Below are 25,480 nucleotides of genomic sequence, written 5' to 3' on the forward strand. Positions count from 1 at the left end.
TATTACCAAAACCCCATGTTACCCAAACCCCATGTTACCAAAACCCTATGTTACCAAAACCCCATGTTACCAAAACCCCATGTTACCTAAACCCCATGTTACCCAAAACCCCATATTACCCAAACCCCATGTTACCCAAAACCCCATGTTACCCAAACCACAAGTTACCCAAACCCCAAGTTACCAAAACCCCAAGTTACCAAAACCCCATGTTACCAAAACCCCATGTTACCCAAAACCCCATGTTACCAAAACCCCATGTTACCAAAACCCCCATGTTACCCAAAACCCCATGTTACCCAATCCCCATGTTACCCAAACCCCATGTTACCAAAACCCCATGTTACCCAAACCCCATGTTACCAAAACCCCCATGTTACCCAAAACCCCCATGTTACCAAAACCCCATGTTACCCAAAACCCCATGTTACCAAAACCCCATGTTACCAAAACCCCATGTTACCAAAACCCCATGTTACCCAAAACCCCCATGTTACCAAAACCCCCATGTTACCAAAGCCCCATGTTACCAAAACCCCATGTTACCAAAACCCCACGGTACCCAAACCCCACGGTACCATGGTGGTACAAAACAAACAAAAATTAATAATGGTGGTTACAATCACTCCTTTTAGATTTCTTCCAAGGTTATAGAAAGATAAACTAATTCTTAACTATGTTATTAAAATTAGAACCACTTAAGGTTTGTCACCACATTATAAACACCAGTCCACTGCTGACCATAGATTTAAAACACAAAACTGACCTAAGATCAGCATGTAGGGTCAGCATCATTCTACTCCTACTCAGTCCCCTGGGCTGCTCTCTCCTCTCCCGGTCCAGCTTCAGCTCTGGAGCTCAGAGAGACCATCTCCATGGCATTGGCATCAACATAAAGATCCATGCTGCTCACCCTGTTCACTCTCTTCTGCCTCCTGGTGGTCTAGGGAGACACAGCACCAAGAGTCAGACATTTCAAATCAAATGTATTTGTCCCAGATTTGCAGGTGTTATCGAAGGTGCAGCGAAATGCTTGTATTTCTAGCTCCAACAGGGCAGTAATACCTAGCAACAAAATAAATAATCACATAATCCAGAAAAATACAATAAATAAAGAAATCAGTGTCAGAGTCTGGAATATAAATATATATCATGTAAATATGTGTTCCTAATGTTTGGTATACTCAGTGGATATATACGTATAATGGTGTGTAAAGACAGTATAGACAGTATGTGGATAGAAAAAAGTGTGTACAGCAGTATTTATATAGGATGAGCCATGACTAGAATACAGGATATACAGTGCTTTCGGAAAGTACTAAGACCCCTTGACTTGTTCCACATTTTGTTACATTACAGCCTTATTCTAAAATGGATAAAATTGTTTTTTTTTCTTCATCAATCTACACACAATACCCCATAATAACAAAGCAAAAACAGATTTTTAGACATTTAGCAAATGTATTAAAATAAGAAACGGAAATATCACATTTACATAAGTATTCAGACCCTTTACTCAGTACTTTGTTGAAGCACCTTTGGCAGCGATTACAGCCATGACTCTTCTTGGGTATGAAGCTACAAGCTTGACACACCTGTATTTGGGGAGTTTCTCCCATTCTTCTCTGCAGATCCTCTCAAGCTCTGTCAGGTTGGATGTGGAGCATCACTGCATAGCTATTTTCAGGTCTCTCCAGAGATGTTAGATCCGGTTCAAGTCCAGGCTCTGGCTGGGCCACTCAAGGACATTCAGAGACTTTCATGAAGGATCGTACTCTGTACTTTGTTCTGTTCATCATCTTTCCCTCAATCCTCACTAGTCTCCCAGTCCCTGCCACTGAAAAACATCCCCACAGCATGATACTGCCACCACCATGCTTCACCGTAGGGATGGTGCCAGGTTTCCTCCAGACGTGACGCTTGGCATTCAGGCCAAAGAGTTCAATCTTGGTTTCATCAGACCAGAGAATCTTGTTTCTCATGGTCTGAGGTCTTTAGGTGTCTTTTGGCAAACTCCAAACGGGCTGTCATGTGCCTTTTACTGAGGAGTGGCTTCCGTCTGGCCACTCTACCATAAAGGCCTGATTGGTGGAGTGCTGCAGAGTTGGTTGTCCTTCTGGAAGATACTCCCATCTCCGCAGAGGAACTCTGGAGCTCTGTCAGCGTGACCACCAATTCCTTCGACCTCATGGCTTGGTTTTTGCGCTGACATTCACTGCCAACTGTGGGACCTTATATAGACAGGTGTGTGCCTTTCCAAATCATGTCCAATAAATTGAATTTACCACAGGTGGACTCCAATAAAGTTTTAGAAACATCTCAAGGATGATCAGTGGAAACAGGATGCACCTGAGCTCCATTTCGAGTCTCATAGCAAAGGGTCTGAATACTTATGTAAATAAGGTATTTCTTTTTTTTCCCTTTTCGATACATTTGCAAACATTTCTAAAAACCAGTTTTCACTGTCATTATGGGGTATTGTGTGTAGATTGATGAGGAAAAAAAATAGGTTTAATCAATTTTAGAATAAGGCTGTAACGTAACAAAATGTGTACAAAATTCAAGGGCTCTGAATACTTCCCGAATGCACTGTACATATACAGTGGGTAAAACAGTATGTAAACATTATTAAAGGGACCAGTGTTCCATGACTATGTACATAGGGAAGCAGTCTCTAAGGTGCAGGGTTGAGTACCGGGTGGTAGCCAGCTAGTAACAGTCACTAAAGTTCAGGGCAGGGTACTGGGCGGAGGCCGGCTAGTGGTGACTGTTTAAGAGTCTGATGGCCTGGAGATAGAAGCTGTCGCAGTCTCTCTGTCCCAGTTTTAATGCACCTGTACTGTCTCCTCCTTCTAGATGGTAGTGGGGTGAACAGGCTGTGGCTCGGGTGGCTGAGGTCCTTGATGATCTTCCTGGCTTTCCTGTGACACCGGGTGCTGTAGATGTCCTGGAGGGCAGGCAGTGTGCCCCTGGTGATGTGTTGGGCTGATCGCGCCACCCTCTGGAGAGCCCTGAGGATGCATTCTGTGCAGTTGCATACCAGGCGGTGATACAGCTCGACCAGATGCTCACAGTGGTGCATCTGTAGAAGTTCATGAGGATCTTAGGGGCCAAACCAAATTTCTTCAGCCTCCTGAGGTTGAAGAGGTGCTGTTGCGCCTTCTTCACCACACTGTCTGTGTGAAGGGACCATTTCAGGTTGTCAGTGATGTGCACGCCGAGGAACTTGAAGCCTTTTCACCCTCTCCGCTGTGGCCCCGTTGATGTGGATGGGGGCGTGCTCCCTCTGCTGTCTCCTGAAGTCCACGATCAACTCCTTCATTTTGTTGACGTTGAGCGAGAGGTTATTTTCCTGGCACCACTCCGCCAGGGCTCTCACCTCCTCCCTGTAGGCCGTCTCCTTGTTGTTGTTAATCAGGCCTACCACTGTTGTGTCATCAGCAAACTTGATGATTGAGTTGGAGACGTGCGTGGCCACACAGTCACTGGTGAACAGGGAGTACAGGAAGGGGCTGAGCACGCACCCCTATGGGCCCCCTGTGTTGAGGATCAGGGTGGCAGAGGTGTTGCTGCCTACCTTCGCCACACGCGTCGGTGGCACTGTGTTATCCTCAATGTGGGAGAAGAAGGTGTTTATCTTGTCCGGGAGCGAGGCGTCGGTGTCCCATACGTGGCTAGCTTTCCCTTTATAATCTGGGATTGTCTGGAGTCCCTGCCACATACGTCTCGTGTATGAGCCGTTGAATTGCTCATACTTTGTCCCTGTACTGTCGTTGTGCCTGTTTGATACACATCCATGTTCACAGTCACCTTGCCACTGGTGTCTCTCTCTCTGTCTCTCTCCCCCTCTCGTTCTCTCATAATCAGTACAGTACTGAAGAACAAACCCAAGATAGTGCAACACAAGTCAAAGATACACATCTGGTTAATCACACACCTTAAACACAGATATAGACCAATGTAGAATCTGAACCCTGCTCATAGACACAAACATTTAAATGACTTGTAACGTCTGAGTAAATGTCTTTACCTTGTAGTACAGGTAGATGGTGGTGATGGCTGTCAGTAGGATCAGCAGCACTACAACGTGTCTGATGATGAAGGCTGGCAGAGGAGAGGCTGCAAACAGAAACACCTTTGATGAGGGGACTGGTCATCATCACATAGATCTGTGGGAAATCTGTCAATGACAAAGTTAGAAGTCTGGTTCATGTTCAGTTACCTGTGACGGTGAGGTTGAGGAGCTCACTCTCAGAGGAGAAGTTATGAGAGAAAACATAATTGTCATAAACACAGCTGTAGTTCCCTTGGTGGGAGTCATCTGCAGCAGGGAAGAGGAAGGCAGCAGAGTGATTGACAGCTGGCTGGGTCTGGGTTCTGTTGGAGCCGGTGAACGTGAGGAGGAAGGAGCCTCCTGGGTACTGTGGCTGAGTGGAGCAGGTGATGGTGAAGTTGTAGCCCCTAAACACTTCGGGCCCCTGGTGGCCCTGGAGACCCCCTCCCATTGAGTCAGTCAGGGAGATATCAGGCTGGACCAGGAGATCTGTAACAATAAAAGAGAACAAGAAAAACCTCTTCAACTAGTTTCCTATAGATATGACAATAACATCAGCATGTAACAGTGCTAGCCACCCTCCATCACAGGGCAACATGAGTTGTGGGCCTACGTCCTGCAGTTCGGCTGGCAGGACATCTGGAACGAACAAGGTGGCTCAACATAGATATGACAACATGACATGTGACAAGGTGTTCACTGAGATAACACTCAAATACAAAAGCATCTGGGAAGTGTACACTTGACTGAGTGATCATGCAATGCAGATTTACAAGCTAAATAGTCATGAGGCATATAGAAATCAGTTGAATATAATTATATCTTGTTATTACCTGAGCAGATCACTGTGAGTACAGGAAAGGGAAATGATACAGTCTCACACACTCCCCTCAGTGAAAGCTCAGACCCAGAACAGCGAACTCTAAACCCTCCATTGGTGTTTCCAGGTAGTACTGAAACAGTGGAGCCACAACCCAGCTGTCTACACACTACTGCAGCTATATCCCTCTGGTCCCCGTCTATAGCTCCCACAGTCCTCCACTCTCCCTGGTCGTACTGCTCCACTCCACCAGCACAGCGACTGCCTCCTCCCACCAGCCTCACATCATCAGGCTCTGAGAAAAGAAGAGAGAGAGACAGTAATCTTACTATTTTCTCACTAAAAACACATCTACAGTGGGCTCCAGAATTACTGGCACCCTGACTGCACCAAACAATACATAAAACAATATAATAACAATACTGTACTTTATTAATGTTTCAATGGAACCAACCAAAATCATACAATTATTTAATACAAAATAAAAGTCACCTAAATCAAGGTTTCATTATTATTGGCACTCCTCATTTAGTACTTAGTGCAACCACCTCTGGCAAGGATAACAGCATGGGGTCTTTTCCTGTAATCTTTGACAAGGTTAAGGAACACATTTGGAGGGATTTTGGACCATTCCTCTATGCAGATCCTTTCAAGATCCTTCACATTCTTGGGTTTGCGCTTATCAACTGCCCTCTTCAACTCAGCCCACAGATTTTTGATTGGATTGGATTGAGGACTGAGATCGCCATGGCAGAACATTGATTTTGTTGTCACAGAACCATTTCTGTGTGGATCTTGAGGTATGTTTTGGGTCATTGTCTTGTTGGAATGTCCACCTACGGCCAAATCCCAGCCTTCTGGGAAATTGCCTGTTACTTGGTGGAATTAATTATGCCATCCAGTGCCCCTGGACCTCTGGAATTAAAACAGCCCCAAATCATCACTGACCCACCACCATATTTCACAGTGGGTATGAGGTGCCTCTCCTTGTATGCATCTCTGTTTCGACGCCAAACATGTCGATGCTGTATCTGACCAAAACGTTCAATTCTTTCACAGTGATTCTTGGGGATTTTGTTGCTTCTCTCACCATCCTCCTCCCTATCCTGGGGGGCAAAATGCATTTGTGTCTTCTACCCGTGAGGTTTTCAACTGTTCCATATCTTTTTTTATTTTTAATAATTGCCCTGACAGTGCTCAGTGGTATATTCAATCGTTTGTGGATCTTCTTGTAGCCATTACCAGATTTATGAAGGTCTACGACCATCTGTCTCTTTTGAACTGCCAGTTATTTTCTTTTCTTCATGGTGTTGGATGACAAAGGGATATTGTATGCGTGTTACCTCATTTTTATACCCTAGTGAAACAGGAAGTGATGTAATGGCTCAATATAGTTCCTTAAGACTTAGATACACTTAAATAAGTGGAAATTAATTCCAGGTTGATAGAATAATTATTAATGACTAATTATTACACCCTGAAACTGTGTGAAATGTGTTAGAATGTGTGAGTGTAGGACCAGTAAAGACTATGACATTGAGCTACTATTTAGCAATGTGATTAAGAGTTAGACCAGACAACAAGGGACAAGGAGAACTGGCTACAGACAACTGGGAAACCAAGATAAAGAGGCCTCCTAATTAAGGGAGGAGAGAAACGGTTAGGCTTTTTAAGGAGTATGAGGACGGCGATAACTAAGGAATGCAGCCTATGATAAGAACATGTGTGTGACCTGATGGTTAGGAGAGCAGAGGAAAACAGCCTGCCTAAAAGGGGTGGGGTTTTTGTATGACGTGTGAGTATAAAAGATGGACTCTGAAATTGTGATGAACAGAATTCTCAATGAATAAAGGCCTGACTATGCAGACCGGGACTCTCTCCGTTTCTTGATCCAAAAGCATTACAACCTTTGGGAGACGACAGAGACACTGAAGTAGTTGAGTTCAACCATTGAGATTAAAATATTCACTTAACACTGGTTTAATTTTGGTAGATGTTATTTACAATAATCTTTAAGGGTGCAATTAATTGTGAAACCTTGATTTGGAGGACATTGATTTTTAATTTAATCAATAAATGATTTTGGTGGGTTCCATTGGAACATTAATATAGTACAGTATTTCTCACATGTTGGTATTTTCAGTTTCTCTCTATAATTATAGTGTTTATATTTCTGTAAGTATTGTTTGTGCATTGCCAGACAGGGTGCCAGTAATTTTGGAGCCCACTATATATTGCCTCTCATATTCTTCACTCCAGGCGAGAAACAATGTTGATTGAGTGACAAACTGTTTCTTACCTGAGCAGGTGGAGTCCAACAGCATTACCAGGTAGGCAGGTGTTGTTTTTTCTGTCTGAGGTGTCACAGTCCAGGAGAAGGGACTCATTGCCTTTACACTGGAACTCTTTATCCCAGGTCTGACCCTCACCTTCTCCATAGAGCCCCCCCTGTAGAGCTGCAGGAGCCCCACAGCCAAGCTCCCCACAGACTACCTCTGCATCCTGCTGGTCAAAGTCAGCTTCACACACCGAGGCCCAGGACTGATTGGACTTCACCTCCAGTCTCCCAGAGCAGAGACCATCTCCATCCACAAGCTGCACAGACTCTGGAGAAAAGAGTTGGTTGAACATTCAATCAGTTTTGTTGATGACACTGTCAAGGACTAAACACAAATATGTTGGATAAAAGATTGTAGTTTGCAATGTTTGATACTGTAAGAGGTAGAAATGGGTTCTTAGTCACTCAGGACAGGGTTGGGAATAATGCAGGCAGGAGACAGGAATAAGTTCACTTCACTTTATAGAAAATAAACAGCTGGACATCCATCAGGCAGCTTCACTTCAGTAACATCTGAACTACAATGATCTGCCCATGCACATCTCCCATAAACCAATATGACAAACACAAATATAATGTTTAAATACATCTAACATCTCTCCCTCTCTTTAAATGAAATGAAAAACACATTACACATGATATGCTAATATTGTATAATGTACTAAATAAATATCTCAATATTACCAGTCTCTTACCTGAACAGATCACATGATGATAATATTCACCATTACAGACAGTACGTGCTACTCCACACTCTCTAATAGTAGACTCATCTCCACTGCAACCCAATAGTGCGGCTCCTCTTCTTCTCTCTTCAACCAGAGGTCCTCTAGATGCAGCTACAGCATTCCCACAGCCCAGCTCTCTACACACAACCTTAGTCTCTCTCATGCCCCAAAACATAGAACATAGAACTGACCACTCTCCTCTGTAGAAGACTTCCACTGTCCCAGAACAGGAAGTGGTCCCATTCACCAGTCTGACTGATTGTTCAGCTGTAAACAGCAGAGAGGAAAACACAGTGGTGAGGACAGATTATGACAGGGCTTCTGTTATTCTAACAGCAGTAATGCTTTGTGGTTGACAAGTATTAGTAGTTCCATAAAACAGTACTTGTTATTGGGTTATAGAATGGTGTGTATGGACACATGAATTTCTCCATGTGGGATAATAAAGTTGACTAATATTGAACTGCTATAATCATTGTAGATTTATACTCTACCTACCTGGTGGACTAATGCTTTGAGCCTGGATATCTGAGGAGAAAGAGAGAGACAGAGGAGAGAGAGAGTTTACTATCTACTTCACTTGCTTTGGCAATGTTAACACACGTTTCCCATGCCAATAAAGCCCTTAAATTGAATTGAAATTGAATTGAGAGAGAGAGAGAGATGTTTACTGTTAATATTTATTGTTTATTTCACTTTTGTTTACTATCTACTTCACTTGCTTTGGCCCCAACAGATCCACAGATGATGCAATCTCTATCGCACTCCACACTGCCCTTTCCCACCTGGACAAGAGGAACACCTACGTGAGAATGCTATTCATTGACTACAGCTCAGCATTCAACACCATAGTGCCCTCTAAGCTCATCACTAAGCTAAGGATCCTGGGACTAAACACCTCCCTCTGCAACTGGATCCTGGACTTCCTGACGGGCCGCCCCCAGGTGGTAAGGGTAGGTAACAACACATCTGCCACACTGATCCTCAACACGGGGGCCCCTCAGGGGTGCGTGCTCAGTCCCCTCCTGTACTCTCTGTTCACCCATGACTGCATGGCCAGGCACGACTCCAACACCATCATTAAGTTTGCCGACGACACAACAGTGGTAGGCCTGATCACCCGACAACGATGAGACAGCCTATAGGGAGGAGGTCAGAGATCTGGCCGTGTGGTGCCAGGACAACAACCTCTCCCTCAACGTGACCAAGACAAAGGAGATGATTGTGGACTACAGGAAAAAAAAAGAGGACTGAGCACGCCCCCATTCTCATCGACGGGGCTGTAGTGGAACAGGTTGAGAGCTTCAAGTTCCTTGGTGTCCACATCACCAACGAACTATCATGGTCCAAACACACCAAGACAGTCGTGAAGAGGGCATGACAAAGCCTATTCCCCTCAGGAGACTAAAAAGATTTGGCATGGGTCCTCAGATCCTCAAAAAATTCTACAGCTGCACCATCGAGAGCATCCTGACTGGTTGCATCACCGCCTGGTATGGCAACTGCTTGGCCTCTGACCGCAAGGCACTACAGAGGGTAGTGCGTACGGCCCAGTACATCACTGGGGCAAAGCTCCCTGCCATCCAGGACCTCTATACCAGGCGGTGTCAGAGGAAGGCCCTCAAAATTGTCAAAGACTCCAGCCACCCTAGTCATAGACTGTTCTCTCTGCTACCGCACGGCAAGCGGTACCGAGTGCCAAGTCTAGGTCCAAAAGACTTCTCAACAGCTTCTACCCCCAAGCCATAAGACTCCTGAACAGCTAATCATGGCTACCCGGACTATTTGCACTGCCCCCACCCCATCCTTTTTACGCTGCTGCTACTCTGTTAAGTATTTATGCATAGTCACTTTAACTCTACCCACATGTACATATTACCTCAACTACCTCAACTAGCCGGTGCCCCCGCACATTGACTATGCAACGGTACCCCCTGTATATATAGCCTCCCTACTGTCACTTTATTTTACTGTATATATAGCCTCACTACTGTCACTTTATTTTACTTCTGCTCTTTTTTTCTCAACACTTTTTTGTTGTTGTTTTATTCTTACTTTTTTGTTTAAAATAAATGCACTGTTGGTTAAGGGCTGTAAGTAAGCATTTCACTGTAATGTCTGCACCTGTTGTATTCGGCGCATGTGACCAATAAAATTTGATTTGATTTGATTTGATTTGAATGTTAACATACGTTTCCCATGCCAATAAAGCCCTTAAATTGAATTGAATTGAAATTGAGAGAGACAGAGAGAGAGAGGGATGTTAAATGAACATCAACATGACCTTTCATGATGTGATGGGGAAGATAGGCTTATCACCATCGTGTACACACATTCCCCTTCTATGGAAATGGGAACCTCTCTTTGCAGATTAGTTTATATATAATTTAGATTTGCTTCTGTTTGTTTTTTCAGAGGTCAGGGTCAAGCTAAGTGGAAGAGTGGAAAAGGTTACTGGTTAGAAGTCAGTAATGAAAAGATATTCAGTTGACCGCATGTTAGTCTGTCAGCCCTATCTCTTTGACATCTCCCTCCCCTCCCTTCTCTCTCCCTCTCTATCTCCCTCCCCTCCTCTGCCCCCTCTCTCTCTCTCCACTCTCTCCCTCTGCCCTCCCCCACCCCCCTCCTCTCTGTCCTCCCTCTCTCTCCCCTCCCTTCTCTCTCCCTCTCTATCTCCCTCCCCTCCTCTGCCCCCTCCATCCTCTCTCCACCACTCTCTCCTCTGCCCTCCCCACCCCCTCCTCTCTGTCCTCCCTCTCTCTCCCCTCCCTTCTCTCTCCCTCTCTATCTCCCTCCCCTCCTCTGCCCCCTCCATCCTCTCTCCTACTCTCTCCTCTCCTCTGCCCTCCCCACCCCCTCCTCTCTGTCCTCTCTCTCTTCCTGACATATAGCATCAGGCCTGTTGAGCTTGACTCAGGTCACAGACCTCTAGCATCTACACCACCCATTCTCCTACACTAACATAAGACCAATATAATATATAATATATACTCTCATTCGTTTACACAGAGACAGATATAATCAACCTCCTTCCTCTCTCTACTATTCTCTCCTCTGCTTCACAAGAACTGTTAGTCGGGAGCTTCATGAAATGGGTTTCCATGGTAGAGCAACCGAACAAAAGCCTAAGATCACCGTGCGCAATGCCAAGCATCGGCTGGAGTGATGTAAAGCCCACCGCCATTGGACTCTGGAGCATTGAAAACGCGTTCTCTGGAGTGATGAATCACGCTTCACCATCTGGCAGTCCAACGGAAAAAATCCATGCAGCAATGTATATTTAACATTACCTCACTAATGCTCTTGTGGCTGAATGGAAGCAGGTCCCCGCAGCAATGTTCCAACATCTAGTGGAAAGCCTTCTCTGAACAGTGGAGGCTGTCATAGCAGCAAGGGGGACCAACTTCATACTAATGGTCATGACTTTGGAATGAGATGTTTGACAAGCAGGTGTCCACATACTTTTGGTCATTTAGTGTACATTCCCTTTCCATGGAAATGTGTAACTCTTTGCAGATTAGTTTATATCGTATTTAATACATTTGCTTTTGTCTTTTTTTTTAATCCTTCATTTCATATGTCAGGGTCAAGCTGAGCCGTATCAAGACTGGAAAAGGTTACTGGTTGTGATGACATAACTGGTGAGAAGTCAGTTATGAAAAGATATTCAGTTGACTGCGTGTTAGTCTGTCAGCCCTATCTCTTTTGACATCTCCCTCTCTCTCCTCTCCCTTCTCTCTCCCTCTCTCTATCTCCCTCCCCTCCTCTGCCCCCTCCATCCTCTCTCCACCACTCTCTCCTCTGCCCTCCCCACCCCCTCCTTTGTGTCCTCTCTCTCTCTTCCTGACATATAGCATCAGGCCTGTTGAGCTTGACTCAGGTCACAGACCTCTAGCATCTACACCACCCATTCTCCTACACTAACATAAGACCAATGTAATATATAATATATACTCTCATTAATTTACATAGAGACAGATACAATCAATCATTGATACACTGAAAATACAACAGTCAGATGCATGACACCATCACAACTTAACTGACTCCTTAGCAACTTATCTTGACTCAGTGGTTGAACCCAACTAACTACATCAAACTGATCTGTTTTGGAAAAACCCCCACAGGAAACTGCTGACAGAGCAGCAACGTTTCACATATTGTGTTCTATAATATCACCTCTAACTTTCTACAGCTTGAGTTCACCTCTTATAGAATATTGGTTAATGTTCCAGCACCTAAATATAAACAGTACCAGCACCCAAAATGGGGCGGAGCAAAATGTATAGCAATTTCAAGAAAATTAGCTTTAAAACTGCACCATTTTCTCTCCACCAACAAGAGGGGTGTAATGGAGTAGGGGGACGTTGCACCTAGACACTGATCTTGGGTCAGTTTGGGATTCTCCCCACTAATGGTTGATGTTAGGATTGGGGGAGGGGAAGCAGATCCTGATCTGGACCTAGTGGAAACTTCACCTTGGGGCTTAGACCACAGTAAGACCATTTCCAATACCCACATCCCACCCCTAGGGGGCAGCAGCAGCAGGAGACAGGTGCCTGGAGTACCAGCATGGTTTAATGGCTCTGGTGAACTTTAACCTAAGGACTTGGGTAGTGGTGCTCTTTATAGGGAATAGGGTGGTATTTGGGGCCGACCCTATGGGAAAATCTCAATTGCATTTCCTTGATTACTCGACTCCTCTCTCCTCGGCTCCTACTCAAAACCCAAAGGAGGCCAGGAGAGAGGACACAACTAGCTGACAGGATGATGAAATACTGTACTAGGCCTGGGTAATATGAGGGTAATAATATTTCATGTGTCATACTCCCACCAAACTACAGTGAAGTCTGTAGGCTCCAGGGTGAACTTTCCCCTAGGTTCATGTAACCCTCTCTTCTGAGGGACCTGAGTTCCTATCAGTTTGGACCTAGTATCTAGGTGTGTGGCAGGACTATTAGACTAGGTGGTCTGTAAGTAGTCAGAATGTGAAGGTTAATGTGTGTAAAGATGTATGGACCTAACCATAAATAATGTAGTGCAGTGCCTCCACCTAATAAGTAAGGTACCCCTGAAGATATGTATTTACTGACTAGGATATATAATAAACACACACAGTATCTAGAACTATACAATTATTAAATATTTACTTACTATACTTTACTTTCCTATTTATATTTTTGACAACTTTTATTTCACTACTATCCTAAAGAAAATAATGTACTTTTTACTCCATACATTTTACCTGACACCCAAAAGTACTTGTTACATTTTCAATGGTGTGGCAGGTAGCTTAGTGGTTAGGAGTGTCTGCCTCTGATCTGGTGGACTCAATAAACAAACGTTTCATTTGTAAATGATATCTGAGTGTTGGGGATAGCCCCTAGCTATTTTACATTCACAGACTCTTCAATAACATATTCCTTCCGTCTGCAAACACTGAACACAAGGCCAAACTTCTTACACTTTTTACAGGAACGCTCTTACGGTGTATCTCATATATCCCAACTTTACACAGGGAGGTATATCCTCATCAAACACCAGTGGCGATTTTAGTAAATCTTGCAAAAATAAATTAAATGTGGGATGCATGCCAGCAAAGCCACTACACAACACAACACTAAACAATACATGAATTGCACTATAACAGTGACAAACGGTGCCCACGAACTGTTAGGCCCTATACAAAGCTGTCCCAACAGCAGAGTCCCAACAGCAGTCCCAACACCTTACCACTGCTACACCTGGCCATCAGCGGAGCCTTGTCTGATATCATTTGAAAAGGAAACACTTAGAAATGTTTGGAAATGTGAAAATAATGTAGTAGAATATAACACATTAGATCTGGTAAAAGATAATACTAACAAAAAAACATGGAAGCCAGACAGTGATGAGGATTCTAGATGCAATTTAGATGTTGTCCACCAGATGGCAGCAGTGTGTGTGCAACGTTTCAGACTGATCCAGTGAAGAATTACAGCACCTCACAATATTTTGTATCAAGTCTGCCAGGAGTTATCCCAAATGTGCCAAATTGGTTTTCAAGTACATAACTATATAGAACATACACAAATGCTATGGTAATAAAACAATTAAGTTTGCACACTCCCAGGAATGACATATATGATGGATCAATAGCTTCCCTACAGAAAAAACACTAACCTTCACACATCTAGATGGCCGGGCGGGGTGGGTGTGGAGCCAGATGTCAAACTGTAGAACCCAGTTCCTACATTTGAATATAAAAATAGATTTTTCAAACAAAACTACACTACATTTGATCTCTGGGACCCTCAGGATGGCAAATCAGAGCAAGATTACTGAATGTGAGTACATTATTTACCTTCAGAGGTGAATGTATCAAACCAGTTGCCGTGATGAAAGTGTTTTGTTGTTGTGCACTATCCTCAAACAACAGCATGGTATTTTTTAGCTGTAATAGCTACTGTAAATTGGACACTGCAGTTAGATTAACAAGAATTTAAGCTTTCTGCCCATATAAGACATGTCTATGTCGCGGAAAGTTGGCTGTTGTTTACAACACCAGCTGATGGCGAAACCCAGTCGCACCGCATTATTTCTACCTCATGCACAAATTCATGTTACTTCTATGAACAGAGAAAGTGAAATATTCCTTGATATTAAAAAAGACCCATGCCGCTAATAATAACAATGCAAGCCTATAGATACACTTTCCTACTCATTCATTACAGCTGCAGTGCTTGTTGTAGCACTGACTGTAAATAGGAGGAATGTGCATTTTATGGTTATAAAAGTGTTGAATACAAATTGTTGACAGTGCTGAGTAAGAACCTAAACATGAACTCAGTCTTAAAAACAGCAGCTCTTTGCTGTATTCATTGACAGTCTCTCTAGTCATGGTTTTAAACGTTTTGAAATCTCAAACTATCAATTTTGCTGTATCTTTCTTTTAAGCCTGTTACATTACCGCAGACACGGTAATCTGAGCCATCCGATTGTAAAATAAGAATTTGTTCTTAATTAACTGACTTGCCTTGTTAAATAAAGGTTAAATATAAAATATAAAAAACTGATTACGGTAAGAGACCCTGCATAAACAGGACTGATAATGAGATGTATAGGGCAGTAGAAGGCAATGTTGTTCAGCATGTCTATGACTGTAAGATAAAGACAGTTGATGTTTCACTGATCCTGTCTGAAGCTGTACGGAGGATTCACTGTTTCACAACATAGGAGCTGACGAATGACACACACACACACACACACACACACACACACCATACACCACACACACACACACACACACACACACCACACACACATCACACATCACACACACATAAACCACACACACCATACACCACACACACACACAAACCACACATACACCATACACACACACCACACACACATCACACATCACACACACATAAACCACACACACCATACACCACACACACACACAAACCACACATACACCATACACCACACACACCATACACACACATCACACACCACACACAACACACACAACACACACACACCATACACAACACACACACACACACACAAACCACACACACACACACCACACACCACACATACACACACACACACACACACACACACACACATAAACCACACACCATACACACACACACACACAAACCACACATACACCATACACCACACACACCGCACACCACACACCATACACAACACACCATACACAACACACACACACCATACACCACACCATACATATCACACATCACACACACCATACAACACACACACAAACCACACACACACACACCATACAACACACACACAAACCACACACACACACACACACACACATATGCATGCATATTTTCTGCCAAAATATTTTTTTTGCCATTTGTTTAAGGTTGGTAGCTGCATCATGTTATGGGTACGCTTGTCATCAGCCTAGGGAGTTTTTTTGATAAAAAGAAATGGAATAGAGAACAGGCAAAATACTAGATGGAAAACCTGGTTTAGTCTGCTATCCAACAGACACTGGTAGACACTTGGAGAGTTGATTATCTCTGCCAGGGAGGCAGTTTGTACATTCAGACATATGAAATGGTTCAAAATGGCAACCTACCCGGCGCGCAGTGCAGCTGAATCAGGTGCACCGTGTTAGATTAATTTGGATTTTAAGAATAATGACTAAAGGATTTCACCCCAAATTCAGTATAAATGTTAGAATTATCATGTAGTGTCAACCCACTAACAGAGGGGGCGGTACTAAACATTCAAGGGGGAAGGCGGCAACTGTTTAGAAAACCCACCTAAAGGTGGGAGGAGTCAAGTCCAGGAGGTATAAAATCGTATGTTTGTGTCTTTGGCGCCAGAGCTCTAAATGAATAAATATACAGATAATACTTGTTGGTTGTGGACCTTGAATCATTGATGATTAAAACCAGAGCCTTACAACCTCTGGTAATGATTCAAGCTTAGGTTGAATTAGAGATAGAAATTCACATGACAGATTGGTCCTTCTGAGCGGAGCTTAATACATCTTTATCGTTCTAAGAACACCGAAACCGTGCACGGGCGGGTGATAGCATCCGATGAAATAGTCCTGGCCTTCGACGTTAAGGTTATAAACAGGCGGTGATTACTCTTTATGAACGATAAAGACGTTAACAAGTTTGAAGAAAGCATTTAAATCCAAACTGCAAGGAAAAGGTCAGTAATTTTTATTCATGGATTTTGGTGAAATGATTTGAACTTGTATGAGAATAGTGATTCTTGTGAGAGGGCAGAGAATAGTTACCAAAGTCTCAAAGGAAGTAATAATTATTCACGAGAACAGGGAGGGTCCGCAATTGACCCTAGGTAAATAGCTATTACCAGAATAATCTAGTCCGAAATGACAAGGGGTGAAGGCCATCACCAATGTAAACTAGTTTTTTATTGAGACTGTACTGGGTACAGTGCTACAATAAACAGGGAAAGGGATGATTTTTGTGTGTGCTATGGATACATAAAACAGGTCAAAAGTCGCGTATACGACTGGGGATTTGCTAGAACTCTGTGTGTTTCATGAAACTAGAGCAGTTACGACCTCTAGGTTACAAATAGGTTCAGCAAATGATTGTATAATGTTGTGTACTTGTGAGACTTGAAATCCATCAGTATACGTGATATTTGTTTCTAAGAAGGAGCTAAAAAAATAAGTCGCGTGAGGAAAAAAATGGTTATCTAACTCTTTTCATGAAACCGGAGTTTTAAATAAAAGCTCTGGGTTAGGGGTTAAATAATTTTAAATGGTTAATTACAAAAGCAGATCATACATTGGCTCAAGAGACGCACTAAAATAATAGCTCCTAGAAGAATAATTCTGGGAATTATTACTAAAGGGGGGATTTCTTTTTTTCCGCCATGGGAAATAAAACTTCTAAAGAGATCGAAGAAATGTGTGTTATGGATCCATTTGGGAGAAGAGGTATGAATTTATTGGGCATCTCGAAGTAAAAAAGTTAGTAGGCAGATGCATATAAAATGAATTTGAAAAAACAGCGAAAGGAGGGGCTAGACACAGCGAGTGTTTTTTTAAGCGCGAAAGTGCTTTAACGGACAAAGGAAAATATTTGAAAAAATGATTCGTGTCAATTAAGAATTGGCTAAAAACACCACAAAGCGATTATTTGAGAGGTACCTATAAAGTCCAACAATGCATATGTATGAACTTTCGCACTCAAACGTAGACGTACGTCATGAGTGAGAAAGTAGAGAATATTTACATTTGCATTTTTGGTCATTTGGCAGACGCTCTGGTCCGGAGCAACTTGAAGAACCAATAGAGGGTTGCATTTAACTATTCTGTTGTGTTGGGCATTTGAATGGCATAAGGTGAAATATGTGTGTATGAGGGAATTCAACGGCGGGTATGAATGATAACCGGATACTACTTAGTATTTGGTTGGTTAAATGCTGAATAAGAGATTTGAGGCGTGGTTATGGGGTAACTAGGAAGATGCACTTATTCAATGGGGAATGGGTGTAGGGAGAGAGAGTTTTTTTACGTGTATTAAAAGTTGCATTAGATAGCTTTAGTAATATTCTAGATAGGTCTATGAAAATATGTTACAAGTACGAATGACATTATTTCCTAAGAAGGAAGATTGTAGGGAAGTTTCCCGCGCCTCCCCCATAATATAGGAAGGAGCAGGAGAGGGGGGGGTGAGAGACAGTAAATAAGTTCAGATGGTAGGAATGTCATGTATGCTGATCAACGATATCAAGCATTTGTTTTATTGATTGGGGCCGAATCAGAGAGAACTGTTAAAGATATTGAATAGCGAACTGAAATGGGTTAGCGGGAAAATACAAATAGTTGGAAAATTTTAAAACAATAATTTATTTTCGTTACAGGGAAGCAAGGGGCATTGGCTGTTGTGCTGGGGGAATAGCGCCAGCCTGTGGTGGGTTCTGGATTTGTTATAAATAAATTTATATTTTAAACTAAAGTGATGGAATAGACTACAATTATAACATCAGAAAAAGGACACAATATAATTCGTAATAGTTATTATAATTATTATTGATAGTTATTGCAGTTATTATTATCCTGAGTGGTGCAGTGGTCTAAGGCACTGCATCGCAGTGCTAACTGTGCCACTAGAGATCCTGGTTCGAATCCAGGCTCTGTCGCAGCCGGCCGCGACCGGGAGACTCATGGGCGGCGCACAATTGGCCCAGCGTCGTCCAGGGTAGGGGGGAAAATGGCCGGCAGGGATGTAGCTCAGTTGATAGAGCATGATGTTTGCAACGCCAGGGTTGTGGGTTCGATTCCCACGGGGGGGGGCAGAAAAAATAAAATAAAAATGTATTCACTAACTGTAGGTCGCTCTGGATAGGAGCGTCTGCTGCGTGACTAGAATATAAATGTATTATCATTGATTCAGTAATGATAGAAGGGTAGAGAGGAAATAGGCAGGCTAAGGGTAGAGTTAGAAAGAGAGAAAGAGAGAAAGAGGTAGTAAGAGCTATAGAGGGTGTAGTGCACCCTAAGACAGGAACAGAGGGGTTCAGGAGGGATTTGGAGAGTCTAGTAGCAAGCTTTAAGCTAAACACAGGGGAAATTGAGAGGGCAGTCAGAACCCTAGTTGGGAAAGATTGGGCAGCTGTTCGGGGGGGGCAGTGGGTTTCAGGGGATGCCAATGGAGCAGTCCTACCATGGGCAAATGATGGGCAATATGTTGGGAAAATAACTGAGTTGTGTAATAATTTAAGGGAACCTTACCATCGACATGCTGACTTCTCCAAAGTACATGAATGTAAACAGGAAGACAGTGAGACCATCAGCCAAGTGGCATACCTGAGCCTCCCCAGGGACAGAGAAGTGACCCACTATCTAACCAGGTGACTGGTGAGCATCCAGTCACTAGAAGGAAAACTGGAAGCAGGCCTGTTGGGAAGGGCCCAGTCAGGTTATGTTGGTCACCACCTTGGCCATTAGAATAGCAGAGAGAGGAACCTGGGTCCATGTTACCCACTGCAAGAAGGTAAGACCACATACAAGCACCGCTTAGCACACGCAGAGTTGAAGAGCAGAACTGGGCCACAGGGTCCGGGGGTCACCTCTGTCAACAAAGATCTCCGAGTGATCTACAAAATAGGAGTCAGAGAAGGGTGGGGAGTAAGATTCAAAATTAGGATCAGGGATCTTATCAGGGCAGATAAGCAAGCAACGTGGGATTATAAAATCCCATTGAAATAGCCCAATTTGGATAGATGGTATAGGCATCCCCAGGGGTGTTCCAGACGAATACAAAGCTATGAATCAAACATGGGAGAGTTTTACTACAACATTTTTTCTGGTGGGTGACAATAAACAAAAATATGGATTGGATAAATTATATCTATTACAACCAACAACGATTTATTGACCAGACTAGAGATGCAGTAAAGGGGATCTCTGAGCGATTATCCGCCATCCCGCTCATAACTTAGTAGAGGTTGGTTCTAGATCAGGCAGAAAGGGCCGGTCTCTATAGAAAGATAAGCCATTGTTGCACATTTATCCCTAACAACACCACACTGGATGGGACAGTCACCAGAGCTCTTACAGAATTAACTGCACTAAGTGAAGGATGAACTGAACTCAGAAGTTAGTACATTGTGGATAGGGTGGTTTGATGAAATATTTGGTAAATGGAAAACCCTAGCAGCCACCATCTTAGTTGCGGTCAGTGTTTGTATGGGTATTCTTGTATTATGTGGTTGTTGTCTTGTTCCCTGTGTCCGAGGATTGGTGAGTTAGGCGTTGGTGAAATGCAGTATCTAAACAATGATGAGAGATGGACTGACTCCGGACTCTGACCAGGGGAATGTGAAACACGATCCTCCAGGCTTGGTGGATGACGAGGATTTGGACCCTGAAAGACCGCAATTGGATGAAATGTTTATTAGTTCTGATGTGATCTCTGAGATTAATCATGCTTGTAAAATACATTTATCCTGAATGTGGGAATATTTAGTCAAAGGGGTGGATTGTAAGATTAATTTGGATTTTAAGAATAATGACTAAAGGATTTCACCCCAAATACAGTATAAATGTTAGAATTATCATGTAGTGTCAACCCACTAACAGAGGGGGCGGTACTAAACATTCAAGGGGGAAGGCGGAAACTGTTTAGAAAAATCACCTAAAGGTGGGAGAAGTCAAATTCAGGAGGTATAAAATCGTTTGTGTCTTTGGCGCCAGAGCTCTCCATGAATAAACATACAAAAAATCCTTCTTTGTGGTTATGGACCTTGAATCATTGATGATTAAAACCAGAGCCTTACAACCTCTGGTAATGATTCAAGCTTAGGTTGAATTAGAGATAGAAATTCACATGACACTCGCTCTCTCTCTCTCTCTCTCTCTCTCTCTCTCTCTCTCTCTCTCTCTCTCTCTCTCTCTCTCTCTCTCTCTCTCTCTCTCTCTCTCTCTCTCTCTCTCTCTCTCTCTCTCTCTCTCTCTCTCTCTCTCTCTCAGCAGGTAACAGGAGAATGATGTCATACTGTCACAGCTCAGCCTCCTCTTCCTCTTCCTCCTCCTAGGAACCAGTCTAACCAAAAAAACAACCAAAATACAACCTAATGAAAACTAACAGCCTATCAACAAGGATCTATGTTCAACCAACCTGACATTCAGCCAACAAGCCAATGACTAAACAACTAGGCCCAACATTCAACCAACCAACCAATGTTCGACCAACCAAGAAATAACCAATAGACAACCAACCTGACATTTAATTAACTACTATCCAACCAACCTGACATTTAATTAACTACTATCCAACCAACAGACATCAGTCTCACTCTGAAAGTCCCCCTCTTTCAGTCAATCATAAAACAACTACCTGGACCACAACTTTGTGCTCAATGGAGACAACGGTTGTTCTTCAATAAACCAAAAGCTCCTACAGCCGTCTTACATTTACATTTACATTTTAGTCATTTAGCAGACGCTCTTATCCAGAGCGACTTACAGTTAGTGATTACATTTTTTTTTTTTTATACTGGCCCCCGTGGAATCGAACCCACAACCCTGGCGTTGCAAACGCCATGCTCTATCAACTGAGCTACATCCCTGCCCGGCCATTCCCTCCCTACCCTAGCAGCGACGCTGGGCCAATTGTGCGCCGCCCATGAGTCTCCCGGTGCGGCCGGCTGCGACAGAGCCTGGATTCGAACCAGGATCTCTAGTGGCACAGTTAGCACTGCGATGCAGTGCCTTAGACCACTGCGCCACTCAGGAGCTCTTGTTGCAGTGTGTGAGTTAAACACAGGGTCCCTTTAGGCCTCAACACATCCTTATACTACACATGTACTGGAGTGGACACTCCCTAGCAAGATCATGTCTAGAATACCACCAGAGTTCTGAACACACACACACACAAACTTACAGAATTGGAGTGTAGCTATGCACCTCTCCCTTTCTCTGTCATCAACCAAAGCCAGAGAAGGAGTGTGTGTGTGTGTGTGTGTGTGTGTGTGTGTGTGTGTGTGTGTGTGTGTGTGTGTGTGTGTGTGTGTGTGTGTGTGTGTGTGTGTGTGTGTGTGTGTGTGTGTGTGTGTGTGTGTGTGTGTGTGTGTGTGTGTGAGAGTGTGAGTGAGAGAGAGAGAGAGAGAGAGAGAGAGAGAGAGAGAGAGAGAGAGAGAGAGGAGAGAGAGAGAGAGAGAGGGAGAGAGGGAGAGAGAGAGAGAGAGAGAGAGAGTGAAAAACCACAGTGTGCAATCACAGCTGCAAGATGTGTGACCTGTTGCCACAAGAAAAGGTCAACCAGTGAAGAACAAACACCATTGTAAATACAACCCATATTCTTGTTGATTTATTTTCCCATTTGTACTTTAACTATTTGCACATTGTTACAACACTGTATATAGACATAATATTACATTTGAAATGCCTTTATTCTTTTGGAACTTCTGAGTGTAATATTTACTGTTAATATTTATTGTTTATTTCACTTTTGTTTACTATCTACTTCACTTGCTTTGGCAATGTTAACACACATTTCCCATGCCAGTAAAGCCCTTAAATTTTTATTGAAATTAGAGAGAGAGAGAGAGAGAGAGAGTGAGTGAGGAGTAGAGAGAGAGAGGAGCACAGAGAGAGGGAGAGAGAGAGAGAGAGAGAGAGAGAGAGAGAGAGAGGAGAGGAGAGAGAGAGAGAGAGAGAGAGAGAGAGAGAGAGAGAGAGGAGAGAGAACAGTCTGCTGGAATGGGCATTTGAGTGGAGACAGAGCTGGTACACATGCACACAAAAACACACACAACACTCCCCCTGTTCTCTGTTAGTAGTGGAACACACTTCCCCCTGTTCCTCTGTTAGTAGTGGAACACACTTCCCCCTGTTCCTCTGTTAGTAGTGGAACACACTTCCCCTGTTCCTCTGTTAGTAGTGGGAATTCCCACACTTACCCCCTATTCCCTCTGTTAGTAGTGGAACACACTTCCCCTTGTTCCTCTGTTAGTAGTGGAACACACTTCCCCCTGTTCCTCTGTTATTAGTGGAACACACTTCCCCCTGTTCCTCTGTTAGTAGTGGAACACACTTCCTCAAAAAACGTGCTGCCTGCCTGGTTTGCTTAATATACGAGAATTTGGAAATACATTATATACTTTTTTCTTGATCATTAAGTATATTTAAAACCAAATGTTTTACTGGGTGACTTTCACTTTTACTTGAGTCATTTTCTATTAAGGTATCTTTTCTTTTACTCAAGTATGACAGTTGGTTACTTTTTCTACACTGCTTCCATCCAGCTATCTACTATCATTATCATATGTGTGAAAAACTTGGTTGGAAATCACACAAGACTGATCTCAGTTAATTCATACTGTATGTTGTAGTCTTTCCAATAGAGAAATCACACAAGACTGATCTCAGTTAATTCATACTGTATGTTGTAGTCTTTCCAAGAGAGAAATCACACAAGACTGATCTCAGTTAATTCATACTGTATGTTGTAGTCAGTCTGAGAAATCACACAAGACTGATCTCAGTTAATTCATACTGTATGTTGTAGTCTGTCTAAGAGAGAAATCACACAAGACTGATCTCAGTTAATTCATACTGTATATGTTGTAGTCTTTCCAAGAGAGAAATCACACAAGACTGATCTCAGTTAATTCATACTGTATGTTGTAGTCAGTCTGAGGAAATCACCGAAAGACTGATCTCCCAGTTAATTCCATACTGTATGTTGTAGTCTGTCTAAGAGGAGAAATCACACAAGACTGACAGCCTGTGAGTTTATTAAAAGCATTCAGTGATTACATGGCAGTTTAGAGAGCAACAGGTCTTTATCTGTAAAGGGTAAATAACATAACATCAACATAATCTGCACTCACATCACAAATATGAAATAAAGACTTCTCAACAATACCTTTGAGATCATTTATATATATTACCATTTTTATTTACTTTAATTTGATTAATTGATTGATTTGCACACAGCATATTCACAATTTAATGTATATCAGACCTGAACTAAGTACTATATTTTCTCTGTAACCCACAGATCATAAGAGAATAACACAAATATCTCTATATTGTACAAACATCATAACAATAATCTACATAATAATCAATACCATAATATTTATAATGAATAACATCATTATCTCTATACTACTAATAACATAACAATAATCTACATCAGTCAATATCATAAAATGTATAATCAATAACATCATGAGAGGTAAACAACAGCAACAAAACAATCCCCAACAAACTAAAATGACTTGAGAAAAAGATGACCCCTTTATTCAGATGTTTCAAAATACAAAGAATGAACAGATGATTATAATAATACATGGACTAATAATGGAAACCCTTCAAGATAAAGAATCTAAGAGAAACACTAAATAAGATAAAGACATAAAGACAAAAGCTAAAAGCAGCAATACATTCTGGAACACAAAACAGACGTAATTGAGCTACTCTCTAAAAATAATCAAAACCCCATGTTACCAAAACCCCATGTTACCCAAAACCCCATGTTACCAAAACCCCATGTTACCAAAACCCCATGTTACCCAAAACCCCATGTTACCAAAACACCATGTTACCAAAACCCCATGTTACCCAAACCCCCATGTTACCAAATCTCCATATTTACCCAAAACCCCATGTTACCAAAAACCCCATGTTACCCAAAACCCCCCATGTTACCCAAAACCCCATGTTACCCAAAACCCCATGTTACCAAAACCCCATGTTACCAAAACCCCATGTTACCCAAAACCCCATGTTACCAAAACACCATGTTACCAAAACCCCATGTTACCAAAACCCCATGTTACCCAAACCCCATGTTACCAAATCTCCATGTTACCCAAAACCCCATGTTACCAAAACCCCATGTTACCCAAAACCCCATGTTACCCAAAACCCCATGTTACCAAAACCCCATGTTACCAAAACCCCATGTTACCATGGTGGTACAAAACAAACAAAAATTAATAATGGTGATTACAATCACTCCTTTTAGATTTCTTCCAAGGTTATAAAAAGAAACTAATTCTTAACTTGTGTTATTAAAATTAGAACCACTTAAGGTTTGTCACCACATTTTAAACACCAGTCCACTGCTGACCATAGATTTAAAACACAAAACTAAACTAAGATCAGCATGTAGGGTCAGCATCATTCTACTCCTACTAGTCCCCTGGGCTGCTCTCTCCCCTCTCCCGGTCCAGCTTCAGCTCTGGGAGCTCAGAGAGACCATCTCCATGATATTGGCATCAACATAAAGATCCATGCTGCTCACCCTGTTCACTCTCTTCTGCCTCCTGGTAGTCTAGGGAGACACAGCACCAAGAGTGAGTGAGGTGAGTCAGTCATGGACTAATAATGAAACACTTCAAGATGAAGAATCTAAGAGAAACACTAAATAAGATAAAGACATAAAGACAAAAGCTAAAAGCAGCAATACATTCTGGAACACAAAACAGACGTAATTGAGCTACTCTCTTCAAATAATTAAAACCCCATGTTACCAAAACCCCATGTTACCATGGTTGCAAAA

General features: G+C 42.6%; 1 pseudogene; it reads right to left on the reverse strand.

Moving 5' to 3' along the window:
- Positions 1 to 683: 683 nt before the first annotated feature.
- Positions 684 to 25,470, reverse strand: LOC121563045 (annotated as a pseudogene).
- Between the last annotated feature and the right edge of the window lie 10 nt (positions 25,471 to 25,480).

The sequence above is a fragment of the Coregonus clupeaformis genome, unplaced genomic scaffold (genome assembly GCF_020615455.1).
Source record: "Coregonus clupeaformis isolate EN_2021a unplaced genomic scaffold, ASM2061545v1 scaf1733, whole genome shotgun sequence".
Taxonomy (NCBI): Eukaryota; Metazoa; Chordata; class Actinopteri; order Salmoniformes; family Salmonidae; genus Coregonus; species Coregonus clupeaformis.